Raw genomic sequence first — 16,215 nt, forward strand, 5'->3', positions numbered from 1 at the left:
GTGGGGAGCTAGGGGAGCTTGGGCGTATCTAGCCCCTTGGGGACTGACCACCTGAAGCTCTCCTACCTTGAATCCTCTCGGCACCACAAGGAGCCTGTGGCCTCCAGTCCCTGTGTGGGGAGTTGAGGGGGGCGATGGTAGGAGTCATACAAAGCTCTGAGATGCTTTGTGTTTCAATAGTGTCATTGCTTCAGCTCACAGCCTACCAACCTAAGCATCTCTTGTGGCCCAGACAACTGCAGAGAGCAGACGGCATGTGCTCTCAGTGGGGACACTCTTTGCTCCCAAGGCCATTACAGAGTCACTGTCAGAACAACAAAGGCCAAGGCTGTGGCTTCCTGTTCATTTATCCAGCCCATGGCTTATTACATGGCTGTTGTGGTCCATGTCATGTCCTGGTTAGGATAATTGATTCTGAGTACTGAACACCAGGATGAAAGCCTGGCTTTGCCTCTTGTTACCTGTGTGACCGTGGGCCGGTTCTTCCTTTGTGTCTCTTTTTTCTCTTATGCAGAATGAGAATCCTGGAGGGTTTGGGGTACAGTTTGGTGTAAAGGGTTTGCCTAGCATGTTTGGGGACTCAGGCTACATCCCTAGAACCACAAAAGAAACAAATAAAGTGGGGCTATCGACAGCATCCATATCTCTTAAGATGGTTACGAGGCTTAAATGAGCTGCATTTGTAAAGAGCTTGAACAGTGCACAGGGCACTATGGATGCCAGCTACCACCGCCACCATCATCCAGCACCAGATACTGATGGGGTAAAAGGGAACCAAATGGGCAAAGAATTAAACTAGAGGCTGGAGAGATACTGGTGGGGTAGATGGGAACCAAATGGGCACAGAATTGAACTAGAGGCTGGAGAGATGGCTCAGAGGTTAAGAGCACTGGCTACTTACCAGAGGATCTGGGGTTGAGTCCCACCATCCAGAGGGAGGCTCAAAACCATCTGTAACTTCAGATCCAGGGAATCTGGCTCCCTCTTCTGATCTCTAAGGATACCAGGTACACACGTGATGTGCAGGCATACATGAAGGCAAAAACACTCCCAAATAAAATAATTAAACTAAGACGAAAGTTTCCTATGAAGTTGGTGCTAGGAAATAAACGAGGCACAAGAGAAGATGCTCGTGGCTGTCAGTACAGGGGGAGGTAGAAGAGGTGGAGCAGGTGGGGGAAGAAAGGGGAGGGCACACACCATAACCCTCCTGAGGTGCCACTGCATGCCTTAACATGTTGACACTATGAAATGTCAGAGAGGACCCAGAGCAACTGGGAGACTTGAAGGTTGCTCACGAGAATGCAAGATAGTACGGCCACTTTGAAAAAAAAAAGGGAGTTTATGGTTTCTTACAAAGAACATTTACCACATAGCCTCACAAGGCTTGGTAAGGTAGGTACTTACCAAGAGGGACAGCTTCTCTCATGTAAAAACCCATCTATATATTTATAGTGGCATTATTTGTAGTCTACAAAAACTGGTTAACAACACAAGTGCTCTTTAGCTGGGGAGTGAATAAATAGTGGAATACTACTCAGCAATAAAAAAGAATAAGATTTCGACATAAGACAGCACAGACAAATCTCAAAGGCACCGTGCTAAGTGAATAGAACCTGACATGAGGCTCCACACGGGGGGGGGGGGTCTATTTATAGACATTGGAGAGATCAAAACCTCAGGGACAGAAACAGGTCAATAGTTGCCAGAGGTTAGGAAGCCACTGGTTACAAAGGGACAGCCCACAGCCACTTGGGATTGAACTGTTCTGTCCCTTGATTGTGGTGGTAGCTACATGCCTGCACACAGTTGTCAAGACTCACAGAACCGTGCATTAGAAAGGGTAAGCCAGACTGCACATGAATTAGACCACAATTACTGTCCCTGTGAGACTGTTCTATAAAATGGCCGGAACAGGGACAGGTGACAGGTATGTAGAAGAGCAAATATGTCGCAGAGGCCCGCACACACTCCCCTCACTCTGTGGTTAGTGGCTCTTTGAGGTGGTGCTTTGGACTGAGGCCCAGGTGACAAGGAGTTAGGTAAAGGCTTTGAGACAATCTGGAGGGAGGGCCATGTTCTGAGTACCACTGCAGAATAGGTGGAATGGCTGAGGCATGGGTGTGATGACCTGGGAGAGGAGAGGAAGGGGAACTGATTAAGAGGAGGGTGGGGTGCCCCACAGCATGGGAAGAAGACTCCCAAGGGAGGATGTCGGCTAGCCGCAGGCCCACAGAGCAAGGCCGGGAAACTGGTGGTCAGCGGTGGGGACCTCACTATAGTGTTGTGGGATGGTGGAGTAGAAACTAGGTATCCTGGGTGCTAAGGACTGAGACACACTAGTGAAGCTTCCAGCAGGCAAGGGACAAGTGTGATGGACAGGATGGGAATGGTGAGGAGGACTGGGGAGCAGGGCCTGTTCTGTGTGCTGCGAGTGTCAATCAAGCCAAGGTGGACCAAGCCTTGGAATGCCAAGGGAGACTGTGGGGAAGAAAGGGCTGGACAGGGAGTCTGAGCTTCAGGGTGGTAACTTACACACGAGTGGGCTAGGGGATGGGATGGAGCCTGATGTCTGAGGCCTGTACTGTGATATGGAGCCCTGTGGGCTAGGCAGTGGGGATCTGTCCAGGGTAGCTGGAAGCCATCTCTGCCACACTAACCTTCCCATTCTTCCCCTACAGTGCACGCCTAGACCCACAGACTGCTGCTCCTCAGGCTTCCGGCAGTCCCTCTGTTTGACTCCCCTGTGCCTCTGACCCAGGTAGGAAGAGAGCAAGGCAACTCACTGTGCCTGTGTTGTTCTGGGGTATGACGTATGACGGCTCAGTGTGAGGCCCAGGGTCCTGAACAAGACAGCCCTCAGTGAGTGAGCACCTGCCGACCTAGGGCTTCCGGCCCCTGCAGCAGGTGCTTGCTCAGGGAGGCCCAGCTTGGCTCTCAGGATCTGGATGCTGTGAACACCTGCCAAGTACTCCCACCCCAGGGACTTGGCTCCCAACAGCTTCTCTGCTATAGCTCTGGCTTTTGAATGCTTGGTATCACAGCCACCGGACAGCTCTTACCTGGAAATTCCCAGCTCTCTGTAGGGCTCCTTTCTTCCTGGGGGTATGGGTGGGGTGGGAGAGCTTCCCTCAGTCGCAGTAATGGCTCATCCTCCCCCTGCTCCCGCCATTCTGCAGCCAGAAGCAATTGACCTGCTTAAGCCACAGTCACTGTCCCCAAAAACTGCCCCTGGGGGCAGAGCTGAGACTGAGATCACAATTTTGGCTCGTCCTGAAGAATGCAGCAGGATTCTTGGCTTTCCCTTTCCAGCTCATAACAGCAGCGCTGGGCTGAGGAATTGGTGGGGCAGGGCTAGCTGGGCCTGTGGGCCTGTGAACAGGGCTGTGAGATGGGTGTGAAGGGCATCAGGAATAGAAAGAACCCAGACTGCCTGAGGTGTGAGGTGGAAGAGAGAGGCCACAGGGATAAGACAGGGAAGGGGAATGGGGGCCTTGGAATGGCTTCCTTCTGTATCCTTTCTACCCAGGGGAGGCACGGGATGTTTTTGTCCTAGGTGGAGGCATCTTCCCAGTATTAAAATAGTACATCTCCTACCCAGCTGCCTGCCTGGGTAATTAAAAGCATGCAGTTGGAGCCCTTCCTCCCAGGGACTCACTAACTACTGCTAAGGCATTTGATGCTTATCCTTCTGAACTTTCTTCCATGTGCGTACAAGCATACTTTAAAAGCAAGAATGCACGGTCATACCAGGTGCATGTCCACATCACCATAGTTTTTGCCAGAATTGTGGACCACCCAGATTTTATCCACAGAAATCTTCCCTTTCCCATCCATTGTGCGGATGGTCTGTAAATTCGCCATCAATTATTAATCCTGCCGGGGCCATTTAGGTGGTTTCCCGCATCTGGCTATTTATAACCCTCACTCAAGGAAGCTCTGGGTTTGGACATCTATGTACGCTTGCACGGTGAGACCTTCACGATGTTTCTGGAAGTGGTCTACCCAAGTCAGAGACTCTGTGTAGTTCCACATCTGCTCTATTCCAGATAGCCAGATACACTATTGGAAGGCTGGGCTGCCTCACATTCCCTCAGACCTTGCAGAAGGCTCTTTCCCAGCTACCGTCATTAGCAGCCACTTACATTCCTGTCAGTCTAATAGGAGAAAATGATCTTACTTTACATTTTCAATCGCTAATGATATATGTATCCGTTGACCACTTTTGAGTCTCGGCTGGGGAGCTGCCGCCAGTCAGGCCCTCTGCCCATTTCTCTCTACCCACGTCCATTTATTCAGAAGATATTTGCCAGGCACCGTCTTTGTGTTGAGCACCGGTTTGGTTAAGAACCGAACTGACCCCAAATGCCTTCTCCATGGAATGTATGCTTTAATGGGCAAGCAGGGGCATGAAAGATAATGTATGTGCATGTGCACTAGGAAGCAAAAAAAAAGGACACCAGGAGGAGCTGGAGAGAGATTGCTCAGTCGTTAGGCGCACTGGCTGCTCTTCCAGAGGACCTAGGTTTGATTCCCAGCACCCACATGATGGCTCACAGCCATCTGTAACTTTAGTTCCAGGGGATCTGATGCCCTCTTCTGGAATCCAGGGTACTACATGCACATGGTACCCAGAAATACATAAAGGTAAAACACCTACACGTAAAATAATTAACAACGCAAAACACACACAGCAGGAGAGGGGCATAGGTGGCCTGGATAATATCAGGATGTGATTCTCCTGCCTCCACCTCCCAGATGCTAGGATTACAGGCATGAGCCACTATGTCTGATTCAGGTAGTGCTGGGGATTGAACTCTAGGATTGTGTGTGCCGGGAAAGCATTCTGCATCCCCAGTCCCACAGGATGGCCTTCCTGCCTGTGGCATTGTGTTAGCAGCTCAGGGATGCTCAGGGATGCTCAGTCTGTAGCCGGAAGGGAAGGAGATGAAGCTGCAGGGAAGGGAACAGCTGTGGAGAGAATGGATGACTATGTATGAAAATAGATGGCCCCTCATTTGATTGTCCTTTAAATTTCCAAGTGATGCAGGACAGAAGGGCCAAGCCTAGGGCCCTTCTGAGTGATGGGTCCAGGTGGTGTTCCTATGATCCAGTCCTGAATACGGACAGGTAAAAGGTGTGACACCTCCATGAGGAACTGTGGGGTTGGCAGAGGCACAAGGCTGTAGCTCTGGGGACACTTTTGAGCTGGAGACACAGGTTTGTGGTCATCAGCTTAAAGATCGTGTTCAATGCCTTGAGATTAACTGAAAGCAGAGACAGAGAAGAGGACAGACAGGACCTCTGCTGGCTGGAGGCTGGGAGAAGAGAGGGACAGGGTGTGGGGGGTGGGGAGTGGGGATGGGGGGGAGGTGGCTGAGCGGGAGCCCAGGGGTGGAGAGAAAGAAACAGAGGTCAAAGGCAAGATGTGTTCTCAGGACCTGTCAGGTGGGCTGGGGGATGGAGTGGGGTTCAGTGAGACCCCATCAGTGGTTGGGAAACAGGCAGAGGCAGTGAAATAAGTCTTACTGATCCGTGAGAGGCTAAGAAACTTAACTCTTTGATTTGTATTTCAAATAGTTTTTCACAGATTGTTTCCTGTATACTTTTTGCTTCATTTAAATTTATGGTTTATTTTAATCCCTCAAAAGTTCAACATTTTCCTATAGTCTAACATGTCACTCTTTTCCCCTAAAGTTTCTGCTTAAAAACAAAAACAAAACAAAACAAATAAACAAACAAACAAAAAACCCTGCCCTATATGTTTTCTAGTTGTTTGTAGGGTTGAACTATGTTTAAACAGCTGGTGTATGTGCAGTGTGTGATTTGAGATAGGATCTGTACTGGTCCCTTCTCTGTTGCTATCACAAAACACCATGACCACAAGCAACGCATGGAAGGACGAGTGTATTTTGGCTTATGGTTCCAGAGAGAGGGTCCTAAAAACTGAGGCTTCATGACAACAAACAGGCACAATATTTCAGCGGGAACAGGAAGTGAGAGTTGAGATGTCAATCACTACCAGGAAACAAAGAGAAAAGCTGTGGGTTGAGGCTATGACCCCTGAAAGCCCACACCCAGTGGGGTAATTCCTCCAATAAGGCTGCACTTATTAAGGATTCCCCCAACCTACTCCGCTTCCTGGGAACAAAGTGCTTAACACCTGGGGACTCTTCAGGCCACAACAGAGGTGGTCAGTGGGAAAGGTCCTCTCCTCCCGCCTCTGCCAATGTGTTCAGGCCTCATAGCCAGCATTCTACCATCTCCTTGACCTTTGTCTGGGAAGAGACTTCGGGAATTGGGACAGTAGATTCAGTGGTTGATGGGGCAGTGTGAGGAGCAAGGGGATGGGGTGGCTGACTGGATAGAAAAGGGGAGAAGGAATCAGGGAGTGAGGAACTCTTTTGTGCTCCCCACAGCTTACCTAGCTCACTGAGGTCATGTGACAACATGGTTTTGTGAGGTTGCTATTCTGTGCATCTGCACACAAGGAAACTGAGGTTCAAAGGTGCTTAAGACCTCAGCTAGTGGGGTCTCTTTCTTGGGGTGCTTCTAAAACTAGAAAGCCTATATCCTGTTCCTCTCAGGCCGGTGGAAGGCTCCAACACGGGACTGTCCCCTACACTCTCTTTGCATCCCTGTCTGCCATTTGGCTAGGTCTGGAAGGTTTTCCCATTTCTAGAACCAATCCGGAAAGACCAAAATACTCCTGGCAGGGAACCACACTTCAGCTTACAGCTAACGTCTTCATTATCAGCTAACACCTCTGAGGGGTTAGCTGGCAGCCCGCTGAGGGTACTGAATGGCGCCTGCCGAGGTGTATCTGGGTTAAGGAAGGCTGGGGAGTGCATGGGGCAGTTCACAGCCTCCAGGGCTCTGCCTGGAAAGGGGGTGGGGGAGGGGAGCAACAACTCCTCTGAGAGGCCCAGGGTGGGGCTCAGAGAGGGAGCCAGAGCCAGTCAGCATCCATTAGGTCCCTGCTACATGCAGTACCAGGAGGCCTGTTTTGTGTCTGGTCTCCGGAAGGTCAGAAAATCAGCCACCCATGATCCACCCTGGGCCCAGCTGTCAGCAGTCACTCAGCGGAGGCCCATCTCCAACACCCACAATTCAGATCTGTCATCCAGCCCCGAGGAGGAGGAGGAGAGACAGGCAGCCATCTGGAATTTCCTCTGGTTCTCTGAGGGCCAGTCCACCTGCCCTGCCTGGGGAGTTAGGGCTTAGTCTGCCACCAGAGTCAGGCTCAAGGTTCAAGTTAGACACAGGATCAGGGCTTACTGAAAAGGCAGTTAACTAAGACAGCCCTTGGTCTCGCCCTGTTACTATTGACACTGTGCTCTGGGGACAGAAGGAGGGGCTATTTGCCTAAGTAGGGCTTCTCTCTTCCCCTTACCTCTCTCTGTTCCTGACTGACCTGTGTCTGTAGGTATGAGCCATCATATGTATAAAAGTAACCCATGTCCAACTCTCTTCCTATTGAGTTAGACTCTGGCTTAGTCTTGCTGGGACCCTGAGACTAAAGCGATCTCTCTCTCCACTACCCCATTGCTTACCACCTGCCCCTCCCTGTCTCCTCTCCTCCCCTGGCTTGGTGTTCCTTGATGGGCCACCAGCCACCTTGCTTCTAGCTGGAGGCCTGCCAGGTCCTGGGTCAGCCTGCAGTCTGGTGCACTCAGGTTCCCGTGTGCTCAGGGAGGAAGCTGAGGGAGGAGGGATGGGGGCAGGAAGTGAGAGAGTGAGACTTCCAGGGAGGGAGGAAATGCCTGATACCTGAGAACAGGGATAAGCAAGCATTCAAAGGGTATTTATGTGAGCAGAAGGGCGGAAGGGACTGGGGGACACTCACCTATAAAAAGGAAAAGGCTAGTGAGCAGATTCCTTCTGAGGCCCTGGGAATCTGAAGGGCGATAGGACCTCCGTGTCACCGCTGGGTGTTGCCTCCAGCCTGTCACTTGACTTTAGGGCATGGACTGATGCCCATGAGCATCATGGGCCATGTCCCTGGACTGATGCCAGCCCTCACAGGACATGAGTGTGTCCTGGGGAGTGTGTTGATGTGCTCACTGTTCTGGCCCAGTGCTTGCCCCTGCCATGGCTGGGCCTTGGGCTCCACCCTTTGGGGGCTTCCATGCCTGGGAGGGAGGCAAATGTGTAAGTAAGAGACAAAATATTAAGGACCCCATGTGTGTATGTTTTGTTCCATTCAGGCAACTTTTAAAAAATACCTAAGATTCAATTCATATACTGTCAAAGCCACCATTTTGAAATGATGGTTCAGTGGTTTTTAGGATACCCATGAGATTATGGGTCCATAGTCACTATCTAATTCCAGGGAGTTTTCATTATCCCCAAAGAGACTCCAGCCTGTCACTTGACTTTAGGGCATGGACTGATGCCCATGAGCATCATGGGCCATGTCCCTGGACTGATGCCAGCCCTCACAGGACATGAGTGTGTCCTGGGGAGTGTGTTGATGTGCTCCAGGGAGTTTTCATTATCCCCAAAGAGACTCCAGCCTGTCACTTGACTTTAGGGCATGGTACCTGTGAGCAGTTCTCCCCATTGTCCTCTGTGTTCCCTGGCTTTGCTGACACTGTTTTCCATAGGAATCACAGGAACTCTGGGCACTTGGCATCATGGTTTCATGTTCCTCTAAGCTGTGGTGTGCGTCAGTGCTCTGATCATTTTGATGGCTACATAGTATTTGCTACACAGGCCAGTCACGTTTGTTTATGGCTACATAGTAATCGCTACACACAACAGCCACGGTTGTTTACAGCTACATAGTATTCGCTACACATGAGCCACATTTGTTTATGGCTACATGGTATTCGCTACACAGGCCAGCCACGTTTGTTTATGGCTACATAGTATTCGCTACACAGGCCAGCCAAGTTTGTTTAATTGCTCATTTGAGTGGCTTTTGCTTTAGCGCTGTTGTGAGCAGTGCTGTTGTGAAAGTGCGCACAGGTCTCGATCTGAAGCCTTGCTTTCAGTCTCCTGGGTCTGTTCTGAAGTGTGCGCTTGCCGGGTCTGGACCCTGTTTGGTTTGGATGCACTGGACATCGGCCCTCGGGTGCTCTCACCCCTTGCTGTGTCAGCCCTCGATGACTAGTCGGTGATGGCGAGTAAATTCTGGATGCCTGAGATGGGGAGGGCTGCTGACCTGGGCAGGTCCTGGAGGGCATTCTGGAGGGGACCACCTGAGCTCAGCCTCATCCTTGGAAACATAGTCTACAAGCTGGAAAGGGAGGAAGTGGGTTTCTGAGGACAGAATCAAGGTCACCAGGCCTAGCCTCAGTGTCTCTCTCCTTCCAGCGCCTGCTTGCTGTCTCACTCTACATGCCCTGTCATGTTTCCAGAAAATAGTGCCCGGAGAGACAGGGAAGACTGGTGGTTATCGCCATCCCTTTCTCACCCGGGACTCAGATGACCCTAAGCTAGGGTACTCCATGTTCTGGATTGATGTCCAGCTTCCCCCTCTCTGTTCAGGCAAGTGAGAGCTGGGCCAGGCCTGGCCAGGAACTCCCAGGGCTCTGCAGAGCCAGAGGCAGTGCCTACACCCATGTTTCTGCTCTGCCATTTAATAGGTAATTATACTCTGACATGCACAGGGGCGAGGAAGGGATTTTCTGTGAAGCAAAATCTCCCGTGAAATATTCAGGCCACGCTGGGCTTTGCCTCCCAGTCAGCCTAATCTCTGCTGCTTGGTTTGCCAGAGCTAGAGAGACCATGTGCGCCTACAGGCAGCATGGGATTTTTTATTTTCTTCTCAGCAGAGAGGACCTCAAGGGCCAGTTAGAGCCCAGTTTGAGGCCTCAGATGGGGTGTGTGTGTGTGTGTGTGTGTGTGTGTGTGTGTGTTGGACACCAGATCATATATGTGTCTCCTTGTGTCTGTGTGTTTGGGGTTTGTTTTTGAGTGTGCGTATCTGGCATTTGCCTCTTTCTTGTATGTATATGTTTGTATAACCTAACATGTATGTAAGTAACCCTGATCATGCCAGTTCATATGTGACCATGCAGCATCTGTGTTTCTCATGCTTGCTGTCCAGCTATCTTGGAAGCCTCTCAGTGAGCCCATTTTTCTGATTCCACCCACCTATGGCATTCTTAGGCTCTCTCAAGCAAAGTACTGCCCTTTGCTTGAGTTTGGTCAGGGTTTGTGTATGGCCTGGAAGTCTCGAAAGCCCTCGCCACTCCCAGGCTCAGGGGCAACAGACTCCTGCTGGTGTGGGCCTGTCAATCTGTTTAATCGGGATCACAGTTTAGTACTTGGTGGGGGGTGTTAATGGTATTTGCTTCTGAGAGTTCATTAAATTGGAACATGCCTGTCCCTGGCACCTTTGCTTCAACCCCTGTCTGCCCTAGTCCATAAACCTCCTTCATTTGCCTATGGAGCACCCTCCTGAGGCCTGGCTCTTGCCTCTCATTTGCTCCCTCCTTTACACAGTATTGCAGACAGGAATTAGAATTATCATACCCATATGGCAGAAGGTGACACTGAGGGCTAGAGAGGCAGAGCCAGGTCTGAAGTCATAATATATGACTGGAGCAGATCCTCTTCTTGGTGCAGACCCAGCTCTGGGTCCTTGGTAGAGAAGACCTTGCCTAGGAAATGAATGACTGGAGCCAACAGATACTCCCTTCTCCACAGCCAGCTTTCCTCCCTCTGCCCCCGCCCCCACAGTGTCCTGGAGAGATAGCCCCAGCTATCTCTTCACCTCAAACAGGCAGTTCCAGGATGGCCACTCTCATTTATAGTTTTTCCATCATGACTGCAATTAGCAATTCTTGCTGGCTGAGCCTGGTCCAGCAGACAAAAAGAGGAGCTGTGGCTTATGAATGTCAGCTGTTAATGTCACACTGGCACACTGATGGGGGCGGAGGGGCCTTAAGGAGGGAGAAGTGAGGGCTCTGAGCTAAAGAAAGCCAACCTCTCATTTCCACTTTGCTCTGCCACTATCTCTTCCAATAGACACTTGCGGCCCCTTAACACAGCTCACCCAGAGCATCCACCATCCTGCCCATTATTCCCAGAACTTTATCCCACCTGCCCCCATTCTTCCAGGACTGCTTGGCCTATAGAGCAGCTTCCAAAGTTCTGGGCAAGTCCTGGCTGCTCAGCCTAAGGCCCCTATGGCCCTAGAAGACTCCATCAAAGGGCCTCTTGGGTTGCTGGAGGTGACAGAGCTTCAACTTAGACTATCCTTAGTGTAGGAAAGATGGGCTCCCTGCCCTGGAGCAGGCATGGCTCCCCTGTGTGGCAGGAATGCTCCCAGACCCGCGGCCTCCTGATGCGTCACTTCAGGTTTCTGCTCTTCTTCCAACCCAGAGAGTGCTTGGGTCAGCAACCTCCTGTGGTACTATTTGCTTCCATACACTGCTGTCCAGACGACTAGATCCTTCAGTTTCATGAGCAGAGAGAGAAAGCCAGCCACTACAAACAGGCTGAGTGACTCGCCCGGCAGTCCACCTTTGCCTCCTCCTTATCACTGACTGTGGCCTAGCCAGGGCTTGACACCTGGACCAGCGTTAAAACAAACCAGCGGTGCAGGTTTGTTTGTGTATGTGGGGGGGGGGGGGGGGTGTCAGATTCCCTGGAACTGAAGTCAGGGATGGCTGTGAGCCACCATGGGGGGGGGGGGGGGGGGGGGGGATTGGAATTGCAGCATGTATGTAGAGACACACGTGTCTACATGCATGTAGAATCCAGAGGGTAGCACTGGGTATTGTTTCAGGCACTGTCTATATAAATATATATATTGGGGGGCAGTCTTTCACTAGCCTGAAGCTCTCAAGTAGACTAGTATGGCCAGCCATTGAGCCACAAAGATCTGCCTGTCTCTGCCTCTTAGCACATGGGATTCCAAGTGTGAGATGCCTTGCCCAGGTTTGTTTTAACATATCCTGTTGACCCGACTTTGTGTTTACAAGGGAAGCATGTCACTGCCTGAGTCACCTCCAGCCCATCTGCTTTTTGAGGGCTCATTATGTGCCCCGTCACATAAGAAGCCTTTACAAGCATTTGATCCGCCATTCACCATTTCTGTTTTACAGACAGGGGAAACTGAGGTGCAACGAAATCATACTAGCTGCTGGCGACTGCAGAGCTAAGCTGTGGCCACGGAAAGCAGCCTGTGTGGGTCCCAAGATCTTCCATGAGCCTCTGCCTGCCTCTGCCCCAAATCACTTCATCTAAGAACATCTCTTTGTAAATAAGGAGCTCTAGGGTGGGCAGCTGCACCCCAGCCCCCACCCTGGAGACAGTCCTGAATCAGGTATTCTCTCTGTCCTTAGCCGTCAGGGTGGTACCAACAACACTCCGTGTACTCTGGCGTGTCCACACCCCAGGGTACTATATACACTCTGAGAGAAAGGCCTTGATTATAGCTCCGATGCCCCAAGGCTGGTGTGTGACCGTGTGACAGTGGAGGACACTGGCAGCTGAGGTCTCAATGTAGAGCTGGGACTTGGCCAGGATGCCCTATTGCCCACATCTTCCATTCATTTAACCAACACTCCCCGGGTACTGGGTACTAAGGTCTGTGGTTGTGCTGTCAGGGTGTTCAAAGCCTACTGGGACAGAAGCTTGGGCAGGCCTGACCAGGGTAGGAGAACTGGCCTAGGCTATGTTAGCTGAGTGGGGATGGGTGGATTGGAGGAAGAAGGCTGCCCAGCAATGGAATCACTTAAGAAAAAGCAGGTGTGTTCAGTCCATTGGTGAGGGGACAAACACCCAAGGAAGGGGGACCAGTCTATGCAAGGACTCTTGAGCCAGGGAGAGTGTGTCTGGAACACACTGTTGCCAAGCCCGGGGATGGCCCAGTTTTGCTTTTCCCTTTCTCTGCATGGGCAGGTCAGCATTCACGGGTAGGCAGCTCCCCAGCCTCAGAACTGAGCCAGCCATTGAGGGGATGAGTGTGGACAAGCTGGGACTGCTTTGGGCTTAGGAGCCAGACACTGCGAGCTAGAGCTGGCCTGGGGAGACTGTTGGGGTCATGGCTACCTCCACAGCTGTGAAAGCCCTTCAGTTCACAGCATTTTCTGTGATAGGCAGAATGAAGACAAAGCCCAGGTAGGCTGGAGTCCCACCTACGCAGTCGGTAGCGGGTACCTCAACCCTTCTGTGGCATGTTGAAGTCCTTGGCTGGGGGCAGGGCTCCAGCTCTTAGGGTTCAGCATAACTGGACTCTGTGCTATGCAGGGACTGGTGGTGGCCAGGCCTTGGGGGGGGGGGAAGTGTTGATATGGGGGTCACAGTGGGACACGGACCTTGATAGCTGGTACTGTGGAAAGGCATGGACCTTGAGGGGACAACTTAGGCTGGCAAGGCCTTCCCCATCCATCTCTGAGAACCTGCTGGTGAATATACCACCCTTGCATGCCTCTTGATGCCTCTCAGAGTAGCGGTACAGGAACCTGTGAGATACTTCCTAGAAGGAGACATCAGGAATGACAGAGGGCCTCATGTCTGGGCCGCAAAGCCTTGATCATCTAAGGTCTCAAGCTCTTCTCTCAGCCGGGCCAGGAGTCCCAGCTCCTGGTGGTAGGGCTAGCTGGGGAGTCAAAGCCTTTCACCTTATTGTCAAGAGCATATTTCAGCTATTAGTGATGGCAGCTGGGGATTTGGGAGGATTTCTCTTTCATTTCTCAGGGCTTTCAGCAAGCGTCCTCCCTCCCTGCTCCAACTGCTGGTCACACACACACACACACACACACACACACACACACACACACACACACTACACATCGGGTTGGGGAGTAGGTGGGGATAGATCTGGTTCATTCTTCCAGAAAGGGCTCCTCAGCCTCCCCCATCCTCCCACCAGATGCTCAGTGCGGCGTCTGAGGCAGAGCTTGATCCTAGACCTGTTGGCCCTATGGTGGCGCCCCTGCCCAGCTCTTCCCTGGGCCTCCCTGCCCAATAACCTTACCTTAGGGGCCTGAGAATCTTCTCTAATTAGGCCCTGCACTAGTGGGTCACTTTTGACACTCTGCATACGGCACAGAGGGTGACAGATACTCTTGTATCCTCAATGAGCCTTCTCTTTCAGCCTCTGGGGTCTGAGGGACTAGGGTTTGTGACCTGTCTCAGGTGAGCCTAGGTCTCTGGACCCAGGACCGTGTAGTGAGGACAACCCTGTGTCGGTGGTAAAGTGGAGTCTGCCTACGATGCCACGGAGAAGGGCCTGCCTTAAGAAGAATTGGAGGGGAGACTGAAGAAACCACTGCTGTTTAGGAAGGGATCTTGGAGCGAGGATTTGGCTCAGCTAGAAGACTCAGTGTGCTAGGAGACGGTGATGGGCTTTTTGGCTAGCCCAGCCTGTTTAGCTGGGAGATGGCATCCAGAGGAGTTCTCGACTGGAAGCCTCCCCACCTCCATCCCTACAGCACCAAAGTTCGGTCTTACTCGCCCTGGCACAGTCCTCAGGGGACCCAGCCAATCTCTTGTTCATTCTGCCAGGGCATGGTCATGGGTGCCGCCTGTGTCTGTTGAAAGAATGGCACATTTGGTTTAAATGCCAAAAGGGGAAGATTTGATGTTTATGGAGATGAGACAGATCCTCAAAATGTCTTTTGGGTTTTGAGGTGACCAGAAACTCTGTCAGCATTCTTAGAAGCTAGCTATTGCCTTCTGAGTGTGGTGGTATCATGGCTGCCTGCCTAAAGGGCCTTGATTTGTCTATACCCAGAGACCTGTGTGGTACCTGCCTTCCCCTAGCATAAGATGTATGTCTGACATGTGTGTGCACTTGTGCAATCATGAAAACACATGTATGTGCCCAGGAGTGGGTTTGTTGGCTTCAAAACTGTCTTACAATCTGGAGCCAGAGAATTCAAGCTTTGCTGGAGGCGTTCATTATAGACCACGGAGAGGCCATTCACTAACTCTTAGGAGTAGACACTGGGGGCTGGGGTGCTGAGAGCCCAGGGGCCAGGCAGCTGGTCCCTCACTTTAAGTGAAGGCTCAATTTCCTACCCTCTTGTCCCTAAGGCCCCCAGACAGCTCCATCCTTCTTGTCTGATGACCCACATAGGAAATCCCTTCTCTCACTCCTTGAAGACCAACCAGTCAAATTGTACCTTGTGCTCAGAGGCCTCCATGACAGGAGCTGGACTGGAAATGGCATGGGAATCTAAGGAGAGGAATAGGAGTTGCAGCGTCATGCTGTCCCCTACAAATGTGACCTTATTCATCATAAGCACTGTGAGCCTCGGGAACCTTCAGGCTAGGGGCGTATGGACACCCTGACTACTGTGGCGAGGATCTTGAAAGGTGTGAATGTGTCTGTCATCTAGTCCCATTTTGCCCATTGCAGGCCCTGCAGGATTTTGGCAGTGGGCATGGGGCTGTGCCAGTGTCAAAAGCAGGAAGTGCTCAGGAAGATGGAGGCAGAATAGGCAAGTCCGCCATGTAAAAGGACCTCATGACCCTCCCATTATGCAGCCACAGGCCAAACAAGGAATCTAGGGCCTGTGAAGGCAGAAGGCCTGTGCTTTAAATGTTGTGCTGAGAACATTGCTGTCCTGGATGATAGAACGGCCATGGAACTAGGTAGTGACCATACTGGGTCATATTTGGAGCCTTGGATAACATGGAAGGCGCTATTACCCCAATTTTATGGACAAAATCTGAGACCCCCCCAAGGGTGGCTTGCCCTGGAGTGGGTGCGGATCTTCATTGGTGGGGGAAGGGGAAACATCTATAGTTGTACTCCCTACTTGCTGCTTTGGGCTAGGAGAAGCCACTGTTTCCCAGGCTTCCCACATTCCTGTTATTTTCCAAGCTGTCCAAGAACTTCTGTAAGTCTGACCACAGAGCCTCGCGCTTTAATTTCATCCCCCACTTTCATGAAACCTTGTCAACCAGAGGCTCACTGAATTCTCCTGCGTGGCTCTGTGTTCTCAGTGTCATCACAGAGGTTAGACCAACCCCCATGCCTGGTGTACCCCTGAATACTGCAGGGTGAAGAAGAGCTGACCCTGTCCATCCTTCCATCCAGAACTGTTTGAAAACCCACTCAGTTCTCTCCCACCCTGCATCTCCATTCTCGCCACACCCCTGCCCATCTCCTCGCCACACCCCTGCCCGTCTCACTTCCTGTATTCCAGCTGAGGGCTGCTTCCTCTCTGTGCATAATCACCCTTGCCTACCCTATCTGCAATGCCTAGCACCTCGGGGAGCAGGCGGGGCGCTTGTTTCCCAGCTGCC

The 16,215-nt window shown here is 51.6% G+C and overlaps 1 protein-coding gene across 1 annotated transcript in view; it reads left to right on the forward strand.

Moving 5' to 3' along the window:
* Positions 1-2,680: 2,680 nt before the first annotated feature.
* The window catches only part of Lingo1 (leucine rich repeat and Ig domain containing 1), a 54,919-nt gene continuing 41,384 nt past the window's right edge, over positions 2,681-16,215 (forward strand). Inside the window, exon 1 of the mRNA XM_050119503.1 lies at positions 2,681-2,761. The gene's annotated coding sequence lies outside the window, so the exon portion shown is untranslated. The remainder of the gene's footprint in view (positions 2,762-16,215) is intronic.

The sequence above is a fragment of the Alexandromys fortis genome, unplaced genomic scaffold, assembly GCF_014885135.2.
Source record: "Alexandromys fortis isolate MF-2015 unplaced genomic scaffold, M_Fortis_MF-2015_v1.1 scaffold_167, whole genome shotgun sequence".
NCBI classification, from domain to species: Eukaryota; Metazoa; Chordata; class Mammalia; order Rodentia; family Cricetidae; genus Alexandromys; species Alexandromys fortis.